Source organism: Ceratotherium simum, chromosome 3 (genome assembly GCF_057802395.1).
Source record: "Ceratotherium simum simum isolate JZ-2026a chromosome 3, ASM5780239v1, whole genome shotgun sequence".
Classification (NCBI taxonomy): Eukaryota; Metazoa; Chordata; class Mammalia; order Perissodactyla; family Rhinocerotidae; genus Ceratotherium; species Ceratotherium simum.
The window spans coordinates 24,116,590-24,134,050 of record NC_141902.1 but is presented as its reverse complement, the minus strand read 5'-3'; the positions used below and the strand labels follow the sequence as shown (position 1 = coordinate 24,134,050).

General features: G+C 45.1%; 1 pseudogene; it reads left to right on the top strand.

The window, feature by feature from the left end:
- The first annotated feature begins 11,667 nt into the window (after positions 1 to 11,667).
- Positions 11,668 to 15,904, top strand: LOC101400409 (dehydrogenase/reductase SDR family member 2, mitochondrial-like; annotated as a pseudogene).
- Positions 15,905 to 17,461: the final 1,557 nt, after the last annotated feature.

Sequence of the window (17,461 nt, the reverse complement as noted above, 5' to 3'; positions counted from 1 at the left end):
GAAATCAGAACTCAAGGCAAAGCCTACATGCTAATACTTTACTGAGGGACGAGGCAGCAAAAATGGAGGACAAAGGGCAGTGAGTGGGGGAAGGAGTGAAAGTAAATTCAAGGGAGTGTTACAGAGCCATCCACAGCCTCACGAGAAACACGGCTGGTTGCTCAGTCATGCGTGATGTCGGGGAGAAACTGAGCAGAATCACAATGCCTCAGAACAGCCTGTGTAGGACAGAAAGGACAAGGACTTTATCTGTCAGCTCCTTCCCATCTCCTGTCACTCACTGGTTCGAGTTCACCCCATGGGAGGTGAACTCTCCTATGCTTCCTGGTTTGTTACCAGCAGCTGGGGAGCCAGAGCCTCCACAGCTCTAAAGTCAGGTCACTTACCTAGAATCCTTGCAGTCATATAATATGGGAGAAAGTGCAACATATCCTTACCTCCCTTTGCCCTCATCATATTTTTTTAACAGAACAATATCTAAAGAAGATAGTTTGTACTCTTTTGGGGTTGTAGCTGTGAAGACATGGGTCTCTGCCAGTGGCCCCTATGTCTAAAATATCTGGGGTATTTCTCAAGTACTTGAAACCGGTTTAAGAAACAGGAGGAAAATATTAAAGAATCTATTCCCTTTTAATGACTAGCAGACATTTGGTCCTGTCCAAAATATCTGTAAGACATTTAATCCGTGCAAAAATGTTCTGACAGGATCAAATATCAAGGACCCTTCCATGTGGACCAAATGTCTTATGGATGTTTTGGACAGGACTAAACGTCCTGCAAGGTTTTTTAACACATTTAGATATTTTGAAATGATACACATTAGGTTTTATTAGTCGCAAAAAAAAAAAGTATAAAGAAGATAACCACAAAGGCCAGTGAATTGGACACAAGCTGTCAGCTCCCCTTTTACTCTTTCCATTGCTGCAGCAAGAAGCTTCATGCAGGTGTAAACTGACACCATCTTCCTCAGCTGCACCATGGTTCTCTTGCTCTCTTCTCAGTGTATCTCTAATGCTGTAGCATGGACTCATGGGCAGTCTGAAACAGCAAGGAGTTAACAAGCCCTGGGCCAACCCTTGACCAATAACAGAGGGAGCTGGTGGATAACTGTTCCTCTCTCCCAGCCTGTGAGTGGCGATTCCAAGGCACATTCTATCCTAATGGCTCAAGCCCCAGCCTCCCACAATGGTGACCAACTGGAGAGTGCGCATTTGTATAGGCTTTCCCTTCTGTGTGTCACTTTCCTCAGTTCTTCCCTCTTTCTCCTGAGAGTATTCTCACAGAAATTGTCTATATGCAAGCCTGTGTTGGGCTTTTTGTTCTTTGAGGGGAGAAGAAAGACTAGGAGAATTGGCATCAGAAATGGTAGAAGGCAGACTCTAGAGTAGGATCCTAGATCTGAATAACTCTCTTCAGCTGGACTTCATTGCTGGACAACACGGGGTGGGCAAAACTCCTGGCATGCAATAGCACCACAAGATTCCTAAGATGGGGATGAAGCGGAGGGTAAAGGTGAAGTGTTGCATTACAAGGTGGCTAAGACACTTGAACAATGGGAAGGCAATGATAATCACAAGGACGGAGAGTTTCCTGGCTTTTGCTAACTGCTTTAGAAGCCTTGAAGAAAGAAAATGACAAGCCCATTTTAACCAAATATTAACACAAATCACTGTGAAATCCAGAAGGCCTCCATGGCTTGATTTAAAGAGATCTTATCTTCAGCCAGAGGGCAGAATGTGCTGAAAATAAGCCACAGTACTTCACTATATGAGTGATGGAACTGCAATGATAATTGAATGCATGGCCTCAAAAGGTCTCCTTACTCAAAGTTAGGGCCCTTACTGAAGAGGAGAAGTCTGAGAACTTGAATACTACCTGTACCCTCTAAACTGGCAGAAGAAATCTTCTCTCTCTTGTTAGAAGGGAATAGCTTCCTATTCTTAGAGACCCAGCAAAGACCTCACTTATGGCAGGTGTTTCTTAAGATAATGTTCATTGACATCAAGATCTACACCTGCCTCCATTCATTGCCTCTTGACCAATAACTAGGATCAAATCACAACACAGCACAAATAGGGAGATACACCCCTGCTCTATGGTGAGAAAATGGCGTATATATCAATGAATTGCTGGATTTGGCAAATATGAACCAGCAAGAACTGGGAGACTGTATACAAGTCGCTCTTGAGGGTGTTGGACCAAGGGAAGAACTGGATGGGGGAAGTTTATTGATGGGAGCACTCTTCCATAACTCAGATATAACACCCTGGCAAGGTCACCTAGAGTTGATACTGTACATTGCTGGGATGTCCCTTGAAGCCTGGACATGACAATAGCCTACAATAAATGAGGTGGAGATGCTGGAACTGCATTGGCTGACTATTGAGAGAGGAGTCAGAGGCTCTGGTAGGTTTGAATTTTAGAACAAATCATTATATGGGACCAGAGAATCTACCACCTATGTTCCCCAAGCCAAAGTGGTAACCAAAGGGGCTTGACCCAGAGTTCTGAGTCAATAATTAATAGCCATGGTATTTCTGTGGGCAAGAGAGATAAACAGCCAAGTAGACTGTTATTTGATTTGCATAACTTGGAAGGTTATGGGGTGGGGAGGTGGAGGCAAGAAAAGGGATTGTTAAGCAGTCACCACAGTGAAAAATCAAAATCTCTTATCAGTTTCCAGACACAAACCCCATTGATTTAAGGGATGAATGGGGCCCATTGTGGAAGGAAATGCAGTAGCTTTGCAAGTATACATAAATATACCCTAAATCCTTTCCCAGTGGGAACCACAAAAAAAAATTTACCAAAAAAAATATATATATATATATATGTGCAGTGAGGAAAAGAGAATACCCATAAATTTTGAAGACTGTAGAATAGAGGGGCTGAGCTGACACTGAACCAGGTGATCCAAAATGCCATCATGGTCCTCCTGTGAGGGGGGGTGCTTATGGAAGCCAGGTGATATGTTGGCTCCAGCCAAAACAGGACTGCTGATGACCACAGCCCCACTGTGTGGCCCTTCAGGACAGTAGTGAGGGAAGTTTTCCCAGTGGACTGTGCTTCAATCAATGATCTTGGGTGTCAATCTGGTATGGAGAAAGAAGTGGCATGAGGTTAAGATTCCTGGATGATGGAATGGCATGCCTTGTTGGTCAGGGACTTGGAAGGAGCAAGACTGGAAGATCAGAGACTAGGAGATCTGGAGAAGAGGCAGGCAGGTGGACCTGTGGGAGTGGACATAAATTGTGCAGATCTCTGTATCTACATCAATGCCCACAAGAGAGCAGCTGCCATAGAGAAGGCATGCAGAAATTAAATGGACAGAATGATTCTCTTTTTGTTTACTCAAGTACTTGTGCACTGGGCCAGTGGTGGCTAGGAATAGAAGCCATGCTTGCACCCAACAGCATGGGCTCCCTTTCATTAATACTGATCTAGCTACCTGCACTATTGAATTCTCAACCTACTGGAAGCAGAGACTGGCCCTGAACACATTCAATATGAAACCATTCTTCGAGGACAGCAGTCAGCCACTTGGGGACAGGCTGATCACAGTGGACCCCTTCTACCCTGGAGAGGGCAGCGGTTCCACCCTACTGAATATATTTTGCCTTCCCTACCTGCAAGGTTCCATCAGCACTACCATCTGAGGGTTTACAGAATGACTGAATTATCATCACAAGATTCTACACAACATTGCCTCCAACCAAGGGACCCATTCCATGGCAAAGGAGGTATAACAATATGTGCATGACCAAAGTACCCACTGGTCCTGCCATTTATGGCATCACCTAGAAGCCTCTATCTAATAGAACAATGGAATGGCCTATCAAAGATGAAGTTAGGGCACCAGTGTATGGATAAGATGCTGTAGGGCTGGGACTGTCTTTAGTCAGGATACACACTAAATATATATGATATTTTCTCACCAATATCTAGAATACATGGGTCTGGAAACCAAAGAGTGGAAGTAGTAGCAGCCTCTCTTACCACTAACCCTAGTGACCCACTTGTGGAATGTATGTTCCTGTCCCTGAAACCTTAGGCTCTGCTGGATCAAAGTGCTGGTTCCTGGGCAATAGGGAGCAGGGGGACACTTCCACCAGGGAAGTCAGTAAGAGCCCTCTGAACTTGAAGCTATGAGTACTGCCTGGTACTCATGTGGGGCTCCTCATGTCAATGGGTCAGTGAGAAAAGAAAGGAGTTACTATGTAAGAGAGGAAATTGACCCCAATTATCATGGGGAGCAAGATGGCTGCTACACAATTAAGCAAGGAAAGAGAACATCGTGATACATGTGTTAGCGAGGGTCTTCCAAGAAACAGACACCAAACAAGATTAAGTGTGCAAGGATTTTATTAGGGCAAATACTTGTGAGAGAAAATGGGGAGGGAGCCAGGAGAGACTGGGAGAGCCATCAGACTGCCATGTAAGTCTAACTCCAAGTAAAATAGAGGAAAGGAAATTGGAGTGGAAGCATACTGGACTGCAGTACAGTCTAAGGAAAGTTCAGCAAGGTTGTGGGGAGTCCTCAAGCTGAAGTTGGCTGTCAGAGGAGTCCCACATCTCCCAGGAACAAGCCTGTCTCAGTGTCCTTCTGTGCTCAGTCATTGGCTGGGAACAGCCAGGCGGAGCATGGACTCCTAGGAAACACCAAGATGGATTTCAGAGTGCAACAGCTGGGCCCTCAGTCAGTTTCATCCCTTGTAGTTGGAGGTCTGCAAGGCGTATTCTCTTAGCACCATGATAGAATGATAGATGATGATAGATAGATAGATAGATAGATAGATAGATAGATAGATAGATAGATAGACAGATAGACAGATAAAATATGCATATACAATCTCCCCATTTATTGTTCTTCAGCCCTTCAGGAGCAAACGCCTCAACAACTTCCCTCTTCTCCCTTCACTTCAGACATTTTAATCAACACTCTCAAAACTAAAAATCGAATCTTCCAAGCCACAGAGGATTGGTCAATTTTATTGTGAAAAAATTTAAAATTTCTGGCTGGTAAGTGACAAAATAAATTGAGAAAGAATATTCGCAACACAACTGATAAAAGTACTAATTTCTTTAATGTATGAAAGTGAGGCAAATCAAAAGTGTTAACAACCTAGTAGTAAAATGTATAATACAGTATGAACTGCAGCATCTTACTGTGGAGATTAAAGGCCATCCTACATGTCACCAAGAAGTGGCAAATCTAAGTGCAATCCAAATTTTTATATACAAACTTGAAAAATTGTAACAAGTTATAAAGTTTTGTTGAGAGACATGGTTGATAGTGAAAAATGCAAAAGATTCTCAAGCAAACTGCAAGGAGAAAGACAATGGAAACACTTGTCCCCCTTGGAAAATCCTGTCGTTGAAATTGGTGACAAATTGGCTATGAATTTGAACCAAGTGTCTCCTAAAATAATCCGGTTCCACTTACTGAATCCATATCTCCAAAGAGAATTTCTGAAGAGTTAAGCTCTCAGTCAGATTACTCTCCCAGGGAAAAGGCTCTGACTGGCTAGCATGATACCATCAACCCTTCAGTTGGTAAATTTATGGGAGTAAAATATCCTGCCACAAATCCATCTTAGTAAATTCATAAGCCTGAGGCATTCTCCATTGGTCTGATCACTCCAGAATAAGATGACAGTGAGGACCGTGCCTGTTGAGCTAAGAGAAGACTCAGACTGGTGTCATCCTACTAGGGTGAGACACTCCAGGAATCCCAGCTCCTAAAGCTGGGCCCCAGGTGTTCGTGACTTCTCCCTTGGAGATGCTTCAGTTCATTCTGTTGCTCTTATGAAGGTGAGAAGGGCCTGGCACACCCACTCCTGAATCCCAGAGCTCCTCCATCCACACCAACTCTGCTGAGGCTGCTGAAGCCTCAGGCTGGGTCCTCAGTTATTTAGAGTTCTGTCCCGAGTCTGGGGATGAAGATGGGGGGCAGAATTCACAAGGAGGTGGGTTTTCAGCCCAGGATCCTGAACCACTGATTTGGCCATGGGGAGGAAGCAGGGAACACAGAGGTCTCTGCTTCGGTAAAAGCTAGGACAGGATGAGCATTTTAGAAGTGCTGGCAGATGAGTGAGTAGAATCACACCTCATCATAACTCCAATTCACAGTCAGCACTGCCACCCATCCACACAGCCAAGGTGTCCTCCACTCCAAGAAGGCGACTTCTGTTATGTTAGTACCTGACAGGAGGAGGGGTGGAGGGGAGAGTGCAGGTTGTGAGGGTAGGGAAGGATGGAGAAGCGATAGATGGGAAGGCATGTGGTCCATGGCTACCACACTCCCTCTCTTCTTCCTGCCCACATGCCTTTCCCCTCAGGGAGAGGTACAGCCCCTTTGTACCCTATAAGATAATGGTCATCCCACTGGCTCTACAGGGGTAAGAATGGTGATGGCTGTGAGCATTGGTTGTAGTGAGAAGGGACAGGAAGGAGAAAAACACTCTGAACCGCTAATATTTATTTGTTTTATGGGCCACATTCATATAAACCGAAATACATTTTCAAGGGATTGTGAGAGAGATGAGATGGTAATCCCATGGGCTTTTGGGTACCAATGACCTTGTGTGTGCTGTAACAACTGCAGGATTAATTATAACAGTGCCAAAATTTCCATGGACTGTGAGAAGAGAGTATCTCTGTATACACCAACATCCTTGCCCTGAGACTAGCTCTAGGACATTTTGCAACTAGGGAGAATTATTATCTACTATAAATCCAAATATCTGAATCTGCAGGAAGTTAAGGACATGATTGACGCCATCAACTCCAAACATCCTTGCAGTAGAAGACAAGTATTCACACCTTCTGCACATTAGACTGAGCAGTGGAGGATTGAGGAAGACCCCTCAATCCCATCTGTTTATAAACTGTGACAGAAGAACAAAGACTCTCTTACTTCCTCTAAGACTAAGTCTCTACGTCCTCCTCCAATGCACTGTCCTAGTGGGCCAGCACCTTCTTTCTCCCCTTCCCTTTTCCTTCCTCGCACACAGACCCCCAAACTGGCAGTGTGTCTGCCAGATGTGTTTTGTAGACCCAAGTATTGTTTCAAAATTAGAATTAGTTGTTCACACTTTAGAAATCACATAAGTCCACATAAAAATCTAAATTTCCAGCCCATTTTACTGTTTAAATAGCTGCCCGAACCCTCTAAAATATTAGAGCTGGAAATCGCTGCCCCGGAGTCCCCCTGGGGCCATACTTGCCCCACCCAAGAGACAAAGGCTGTCTTGTATTATTCTACTTACAGTCAGCATCACAGACTGTTGGGATGGGACAAGACTCAAGGATGTTTGTCATCACTCCTCGCTTCATTTTACAGATGAGGAAATTGATGAGAAGGAGATCATAGAACATGGTCAGGTTATACATTGATTGGTAGCAAAACCAGGAGAGAGTTTAGGCCTTTCTTTTCTGAGTCCATAGCATTTTCCTTAGTGTACCTATCAGATTTTGGAGGTGGGGAGGTAGGGAAACCTTTCCCATTTCTCTCTTCTTCAGTTACATAGACTTGACATCTGCTGCACCGCAACCCAAAGCCACCTCCACTGCCAAATTTGGGTATGTGTAATCTACCAGTATAACCCACTATCAGGTAATCAAAGAATCATTTTTAAATGTAACCCAGATATGCTACCTTCCCTAGCTACCAGAGATCACGCTTCCCTTAGTAAGAGTCTCCCTGAATCGGCGTTGTGCTTACTCATAGAAAATCCCATCTTTCACCAGTATTCCCTTTCCAGATATTTCTGATTATCCCCAAGGAATGCTTACAGGTCCCACAAATCCACCCAGATTGTCCCTTGTTCCACCTGTCAGGGCTGGAGTACTGCTCGTCTCTACCACAGGTCAGTCTTTTCATCTCATCACTAGCTTCTCCAGGCAGATAATTCTCCCCTCAAACCTCTTTCCTCCAAGTCTGGACACAGATACTATATTCCTCAGATGTAACATTTCACAAAACTTTGCTTAAGCCTTCTATAATAACCAGATCAAGTTACATGGCAGAAAAGAAAATTCAGGATTCAGTAACTAGTTGCATCTGCTCCTAGATTCTCTAGGTTATGACCGTCCACAGGAGATTACCCATTGACCAGTGCTCTCCTTCACCGCCCACCTGCAGCAAAGTTGCAGGGGCCTTTGTCTATGTCTGTACCTGGGAACTCAGACATTCCAGCTCTTCTGATCCCAGTGAAACAAAGAAAATCTAAGTTTAAGGCGAGCTTTCCACCAAACACAATCATTTGCAGAGATAACAAATCTACCCACAATGAAGACAAACTGTTGCATTATTTGCTTAGCAGTTTCTTTCTGTGCTGTCCTGTACCTCTCCATTCCAGAATAGGATTTTGGCTGGGTTTTGCATAATCAAAAGGCCCATAGAAATATTTTCACAATGTCAAAAAAGCAAGGCCTCTGTTCCCCAAAGATGAATCCTAACCTGCACCTTTAACAGAAAAATCGCTGGCATTTTATTTTCTCTATTTGTTATTATTTTTTTAATGAAGTTTAGTTAACATACAACATTATGTTAGTTCAGGTGTACAACATAGTGATTCAACATTTATATACATTATGAAATGATCACCACAATAAGTCTAGTAACTGTCACTATACAATGTTATTACAATATTATTGACTATATTCTCTACACTGTACATTACATCCTCATGACTTATTTACTTTAAAGCTGGACATTTGTACCTGTTAATCCCTTTACCTATTCCACCCAATCCTCCACCTGACAACCACCAGCTTGTTCTCTGTATCTATCAGTCTGTTTCTGTTTTGTTTTGTTTGTTTAGTTTTTTAGATTACACATATAAGTGAAACCATATGGTATTCGTCTTTCTCTGTCTGACTTATTTCATTTAGCATAATACCTCCTAGGTCCGTCCATGGTATCACAAATGGCAAGATTTCATTCTTTTTCATGGCCAGGTAGTGTTCCATTGTACGGATATTATACCACAACTTCTTTATCCATTCATCTATTGGTGAACACTTAGGTTGCTTCCACCTCTTGGCTATTGTAAATAATGCTTCAATGAACATGAGGGTGCGTATATCTTTTTGAATTAGTGTTTCCATTTTCTTTGGATTTTACAGTGTTTTTCTTCACACTTCTAGCCACTGAGCTAAAAAAAAAAAAAAAAAAAAAGTAGGGGTTTAACCTCAACTAGAAAAGCAAAGAAAAAAATGTTTTATGGAGTTTTCTGGGTGGCGAAAGTTTATATTTTTAATATTTCAAGATTGACATGGTTTGAGGGGAGTGAGTGAATAATGAGGATAAATACAGTGAAAGACTTGAAAAAAGGGAGGAGAATCTCTCTGAGATTTCAAAGAAAGAGGCCCACATGGGAATCCTAGAAGGAAAAGAAAGAGAAAAGAAAGTTTCCAGACACAAACCCCGTTGATTTAACGGATGAATGGGGCCCATTGTGGAAGGAAATGCAGTAGCTTTGCAAGTATACATAAATATACCCTAAATCCTGCTCTTTACTTAATAATTTAGGAAACTATAGCCTGAGAAGTAGGTAATTCAGCCAAAAAGAGACACGTAATTAGTGGTGGGGTCAAGTAAGTAAATCAGACCTCTTGACTCACCATCCATTTTTCTTTCCACCACATCAGGCTGCCTTCCGCAGACAACAGGTAGGCAAGGGAAAAACAGAGAGGCTTCTGAAACAGCCATTCCAACCACCTCCCCAAAAAGGCAGTGACATCAGTTTCACCTTTTAACTGTGAACCTTTTGTGGGAGAACCTTAGAGAGGGTGTTAATGAGCAGGAGGAGGGAGAGATGGAGCTGGGGGACAGGACACCAGGCACATCTGCAAGTTGACTGAATGTCAGCAAAGTTGTTGCTCATCAATTCTGTAACAGGAAACATTTCTATTTAACTTGTGGTAAATGTTTTGTTGTATAACAAGATTCTGACACTTTACAAAATACTTTTTTTAAAAGAAATAAGAGGCAGGGGGAAGAGGGGAGAGTGAGGAGTTACTATTTAATGGGTACAGAGTTTCCATCGGGGAAGATGAAAAAGTTCTGGAGATGGATGGTGGTGATGGTTGCACAACAATGTGAATGTACTTAATACCACGGAACTGTACACTTAAAAATGGTTACAATGGTAACTTTTATGTTATGTATATTTTATCACAATAAAAAAATTTTTAAAGAAAGAAGATGCCAGCACTGGGAATGCTTTGATCCCCAGATGTCGTAGCAGAAATGACTGCCAAGGGAGTTGCTACTTCAGCCACAATCAGGCAGTTGATGGATTAAGAGCTGCCACCACAGCCATCAGCTCCAGGAGAATACACCAGGGCCAGGGGTCATGCCTAGCTCCTCCCATGAAGCTGTGGACTGGATATTCATGTATTTTTTAAAACCAATAATGATGGATATCACATTGCTATGGTATTTAGGTCCCATTGGATACATTTAAGAGAGTAATATAACAGTTTTATTTCAAAATAAGAATATTTAAAATACGCCAGAAATTACTTCCTTTACAATGATTTAAATTTAGATGTTAACTCAAGAATATGTGAGGGTTGAACCAGCTTTCCGGAATCCTTCCGCGGGTTTATGAGCAAAAAGTGTGGGGACCACTGCTTGCTCTGGCACTTATTTTAGCACATGTGACAGTGGCATAGACAAAGAACACTGGACTTCATACCGACCAGGTGGGAGTCCCAGTGCTCACAAGGCTTGCTCTCCCACTCACATCATTCGGGTGTCTGCACAGAAGTCACCGCCTCAAAAAGCCTTCTCTGACCCCCTTGTAAAGCAGCACGTGTTGCCTTCCCTCCCTAGACCTGCTTGACTCTTCTTCCCAGCACTTATCTGTCGGCAACATGGTGTGTATTTCTTTGTTCACTGTCTGCGTCCCCACGAGAAGGTGAGCTCCTTGAGGGCAGGCCCTGGGTCTCTCTTGATCTCTGTGGCATCTCCTGAGCCTAGGACCATGACTGGCATGGTGAGGTAGATTGATTCACCCAACATTTCAGCCCCTGGAGTTGCCTGACCCGTATAGCTTGGGTTCTACAGGAGATGTTGCTGCAGCCAAGCAGACAGTCAGCATGATGTGGAGGGCAGAAGCGAGGAGGAATCACCACTGCAAAGAACAAGCAGTGCTTTGGCCACGCTTAAGCGCAGAAACAGAAACATGGCCATGGCCCTCATCTCACTTCTGCTTTTCTACTTCTTAAAAACTCTTTATAGACCAACCACAGTTTAGAAACTATGAGATAGAGAATCTTCTAAGAACTTTTTTTTTAAGCACAAACTGTATGTATAGGCATTTTAAAGAAAGCAAACAATTTTTAGTTACTTAGAAAACATGGCTGCGTGCCAATTGTGTCCCAATCTCTGAGCCAGGAGCTAGAGGTCAAGGCAGGTGCACAAAGAGGTTGTTGAACTTAGCTCAAAGAGAGGACTCATCGAGGGGAAAAGTGGGAAGTTACGTATTGGCTCTGTCATGACCTCCGTCAGAGACGTCCCCGAGCTGAGTTCATCGAGAGAGACCAGACAGAGGCCAGCATGTTTTAAACAGTGGCCCATGCCCCCTGCCCCTTACAGTCTCACTCTCTTGGAGGAGCACCAGCAGCGAAGCTAACAGCAGGGGGACATTGGTCAATATGGTTGCTGTGACCACAGGGGTCCACAAGTGGGTAAGTACCCCTCGCTGGGAATCCACAGGGTGACAAGCGACCCTGGTGCTGCTGCCTCATGCCCTGACTCACCCCATCTCTCCTAGTCCTCTGACCATCCGTAGGAAAGGGAGGGCTTATAGGCTCTGGGCTGTGGAGAGGATTTAAAGGGTAGAGGGTAGGGGAAAGGGTCTCAGAGACAGGAAAACACCTGAAGAGAGGGGTTCAGCTGAAATGGAGTTGTCACATCCTCTCCATCTCTGCTCCCAAGATTGGCTTCACCATCACCCAGCATCTGACCCAGGACAGGGCCCACGTGGTGGTCAGCAGCTGGAAGCAGCAGAATGTGGACCAGGCAGTCGCAGTGCTGCAGGGGGAAGGGCTGAGCATGATGGGAACTATGTGCCATGTGGGAAGGCCTGGGACCAGGAGCAGCTGGTGGCCATGGTGAGGGAGAGTGGTTATTTTAAAACTATAACCTGATTCAAGAGCATCAGCACAGGATTTAAGGCCAACCATGTGCTCGGCACTGGTCACCCCTCAGGCCCACCATACACCTGAACGGGTTCACAGATCTGCAGAGTGAGATGTTTTGAGTCTGATGAAGAGAGATGGCTCTCCATCCTCACTTGGTGTGATCCTCTCCTGGATTTGACCGGACATTGCCGCAGGGACAGCAAACAGGAACCACCTCCCCCTGCAGAAGAAACCTTCTTTCTGTCTCTGACCCTGGTCCTCTATGTCCCCTTCTCCCCTGCAGGCCCTGGAATACTGTGGGGGTGTTGATTTCCTGGGGTGTGTGGCAGGGGTCATTCTTTTGGTGGGAAGTACCTTGGGGAGCGGTAAGCAGGTCTGGGACAAAGTGAGGTCTGGGGAAGCTGGTGTGCGATGAGTCAGACGGCATCCTCACCTTCTGTGTGACCCTCTCTCCATCTCGGCTCACACACCCAGGGCTGGTCCTCAGCTCCCACCATTCCCTCACAAACTCACTCAGTTCCCCATCTGTGAGGGGGAGGTAAGAGTGTCTAAGCTGCAGTTCTGGTCCCCACCATCCAAGAGCTCCCAGTCTGCAGGGAGTGTCCAACATGGAACCAAATAAGCACTACAAGTGGGGGGCACAGAGAGGGAATGACTCCCTTCCTTGCCCAGCGATGCTTAATGCCAAAGGCAATAACCCTGAAATCCAGCTGCATTAGTTTCCTAGGGCTGCCATAACAAGGTACCACAAACCGGGTGGCTTAAACAACAGAAATTTATTGTCTCACTGTTCTGGAGTCAGAAGTCCAAGATCAAGGCATCAGCAGGGTTGGTTTCTTCTGAGGCTGTGAGAGAGAATCTGTTCCATGCCTCTCGCCTGGCTTCTGGTGGTTTGCTGGCAACCTTTGGTGTTCCTTGGCTTATAGAAGCATCACTTCAATCTCTACGCTCATCTTCACATGGTGTTCTCCGTGTGCATGTGTGTGTGTCTCCAAATTTCCCCTTTTAATAAGGACACCATTCGTTGGGATTAGGGCCCATCCTACTCCAATCTGATTTCATCTTTACCACATCTGCAATGACCTTATTTCCAAGTAATGTCACATTCTGATGTACTAGAGGTTAGGACTTCAACATATAAATTTAGGTGGTACACAATTCAGCACATAACACCAGCCTTCCCCAGACTCATCTGGCCAGTGCCTCCTCAGCCCAAGATGGAGCATTCTTTTCTGACTGGTGCCCTTGGAGACATGGGGAGACATCCTATAGACTCTAGGGTCTTCTGCCTGCAGAATCCTCAGCCTGATCTCCATGTTCCTGCCTCTTTAGGATGTCTCCCCACCATGCATGTCAAAGAAAGCCAGCACTCTCCCCATTCCCCATTGTTAGAGGCCGTGATGCCCACATTCTAATGCAGTATATTTGCTAACATAGTGAGAACACACACTGGACTGACTGTCTACCCTCCCCCACCCCTCATTTACTCTGATTTCAGATCCTGAATGTCAACGTGAAGGCCCCAGCCCTGCAGCTGAGCCAGCTGCTTCCCTACATGGAGAACAGGGAATGATGGCAGAGAAGCGGGTGGGGAGGAAGTCATTTGGTGTCAAATATGGAGCAGGGGTGCTGGAGCAAGAGGGGCCAGATGTTGAGTTATACCTTCTCAGTGAAACACAGGCTTGGCTGGGCCAGTGATACAAGAAAAGTGAGAGTTTGAGTTTCAGACTCTGGGTCAGCTAAACAAAAGAATTCTATGCATTTCATCTTCTTTCTAAATTAAAAGAGAGCATGAAGAGAAAATACCTGAGTGACAAAAAAATGCATCTTGATTTATGGGCCAAGAAAGAATAGACAATGAGGGAAAGGGACTGAGTAGGTTGAGGGAAAAAGAGAGGCAGGAATGCAAATTTCTCAAGAAGACCAAACAAGTATTCCAGAAGGGAAATTTTTGTCTACAATGTTTGATGTGACAGTAAACTGCTGGCTAGAGAGGTGAAGTCTGAACAAAGGTCATTAGACTTGGTAGATGAGGAAGCATTGAGGATCCTTGAGGGAAACTTTTCCAGAGGATTTTGGTGCAGAGCTGGGGAAACATGGAACTTCTGGAATTGAGATTCCAAAGGATCCATTGGGAAGTACTTTTGATGTTACTCCTAAGTGTACCTGGTGTAGAACACCCTCAAGCCAGAAAAGAGATCAATAGTCTGGAATAAAGGCAAATGTTGGCTATATTTCATAAAAGCGTTCATACTAGTACTCCTTAGTGAATATTGAGTGCCCAAGCGTGGCATGAAAACAAAAAGTTGGTCCTGGACCTCAGGATGCTCTAGGACAGAAGAGACAGGTTGAATGAAGGCAGGACACGGCTCTAATCCTGGCCTAAACTCCTCTCGCTTGCTGTCATAGTTCACAGTCTCCACTTCTGTCCATGCCCCCGCTGTCTGTATTTGCCCCATTCCTATGTGGCTCCACCTGTATTTACCCCTTCTTTCTCTTCCCAGGAGAAGCTCTGTGGTTTTGGTCTCCTCAGTTGGGATGTATGGCCCAGAAGCTGCAAGTGTGAACTATTTATCTAGATTAGGAGAAAAGGCATAGCCCCATTTTCCAAGAAAAGTAGAGAGGTCCAGGACAGGCCATTGCTAGGTGGGGCACACCTACATGGAAATTTGATCAATGCATGATTCAGATCTTTCTTCTCCAGAAATAATATACATGGTAGCCTTTTACACTTTGTTTATGACATTATCAGTGATCTCTGCAGCTGCTGCTGAAGGGATATATTTCCAGGCACAGGCTTAGACATTCAGTTGAAACTCTCCTCTCCATATATGTCATCTACTTCCCCTTCTGTTCACAGAAACTAGGGGCTTACAATGTCAGTAAAACAGCCCTGCTGGGACTCACCAAGACCCTGGCACATAGCTAGCAGCAAATAACATCCCGGTGAACTGCCTGGTGCCGGGAGTCATTGATACAGACTTCAGCCAAGTGGTAAAGACCAAGGACAGCTCCTGCTCCTGCCCCTCTGAGCACTAGGATACCTTCCCCAGCCAGGCCATGCCCCACAGTGACCTGGACTCTCAGACCTGGACCTGTGGACTCTCTTTCTGATGCCCTGGTCCTTTGGTATCAGCAGCAGAACCAGGACTTCAGTTTTCTGCGAGGGACCAGCCCAGAAAGTCCCCTAGTAGCCCTTCCACAAAGACACAGGTCTGCATGATGTGACACCTATGTGGCTCCATCTGTATGAGCAGCCCTAATCTTTTGACTTTGCCTTTAGCTATGTGAGGACTCAGCCTTTTGGGACCATATGAAGGGACTGCATGGAGTACAGAAGTAGGTTGTGGGTGAGGCAGTGTCCTTTCTAGATCTGGATTAACATAACCTCAGAAACTTTATGATGGATAAAAGATCACACACCAGCCCTCTGCAGGCTATTACCCATTCCTCTTTCTGCGATCTGATGATCCGCCTAGCCCTGGGATGGGTAAAGGTTCCTGCAGAGCCCACATATCTCCACTTGCTGCCCTTCTTTCATCCCCACGGGGGTCTTGACTTCACAGCATCCCACAGGAGACCAGAGCTCATGGGGAAGCATCATTACTCTCAGCACCATCTCCTCTTTTCATGCAGAGTGGGGTGGCCTGAGGACTGTGAAGGATTAGTGTCCTTCCTGTGTTCTCCAGATGCCAGCTACATCACCGGTGAGCATATCATGGTGGCCTGCTACTCTCCCCACCTCTGAGGGGCGTGAGCTCAGTGCTCAGGCTTGCCTTTTGATGTGAAGGCACGATATAGCTCTGGGGCCACCGTGTTACAACACCTCTATTAATTATGAGCCCGTGCTCCAGATACACATTCTGGTTCAAAACCTTCACTGCCAGAAATAATAAAAAGACATCATAAAAGAGGGCTTGTGATATGAATCTATTGTTAAAACCAGCTAAAATAAGGGCCTGCCCCGTGGGGCAAGCGGTTAAGTGCGTGCACTCTGCTGCGGCGGCCCGGGGTTCACTGGTTTGGATCCCGGGCGTGCACCAACACACTGCTTGGTAAGCCATGCTGTGGCGGTGTCCCATATAAAGTGGAGGAAGATGGGCATCGATGTTAGCCCAGGGCCAGTCTTCCTCAGCAAAAAAAAAAAAAAAGAGAGAGAGAGGAGGATTGGCAGATGTTAGCACAGGGCTGATCTCCTCACCAAAATAATAATAATAAAATAAAATAAAATAACAGCTAAAATAATGTCAGCTTTGCCAGAAAACAAAATGTGTGCTTGAGAGTCTTGGGAAAAAAGGAAGGAGCTAAAGACAGGAAGATAGAGGGCTGTAAGGAAAAAAAGAAAAATGCATTTTGAGCACATTACTAAATGCTTTCACATGCATTTTCTCCTAAACATATTTGTAAGCCTGATGTTTTCATGTTTAATTAATCCTATAGTTGAGGAAGCCAAGACTTAGAGAGATTGAAACAAAATACTCTGAGAATACACAGTCCACGAGCAGGAATTGAGCCCCAGTCTTTTATACAACAGAGAAGGACCACCGTGGAGCAGCAGGTGTTTGAGAAGAAAGATCAGCTCTTGGGGTCCTCATTCTACCCTCAGATCCTCATCCATTTTAAAAGACTATATCTGGTCTACCTGCATTCATACAACTCAACCTTCCACAGATATGTGTCAGGGCAGTAATCATTACCTCTCATACAATGAGTTTAGACCCTTGGTGCCTGAAAGTTAGGGAAAGCAGCAGGCTCTGTGGGTATCCTACCCCATCCCCTTGGCCCACATTGAAGTTACAAGCATCTTCAGTGGACAATTTCCATACACATTGAATGCTTCCTAACTCAAACACCTGTACCCCCCTTCCTAAGGGCTTTCTCTGGCCACTGTGGTGTGCTCTGCACACGGGGGCAGTTAGTGCCTATAGAGCAGCCCAGATCAATGAGGGATGGGACCTGGAGGATCAGTACCCCAGCTGCTTGCCCCTTGGTGGGACAATGCTGGGGTGTGTTCTACGTACTGTCTCAGAGGGTGCCCTGCAATGGTGATAACGCTCCACAGTGATAACTCACTCTTAAACACACCCTTTATTGGCTCTTCTCCCTTCCCTGTCTCATTCCCTACTCCCTCATCATTCTCCCCTGGTTCACCTCCCAAAGAAACTACTTACACCCAAATTTTGGTCTCAGGGTCTGCTTTTGGGGCAGTCCAAACTAAGATGGGGGCAAAACCTTTCATCATTTACAAATAAAAGGCTAAAAATGCAAAGGTCTCATTGAAGGGACACAGTGGCTGAAAATCCTT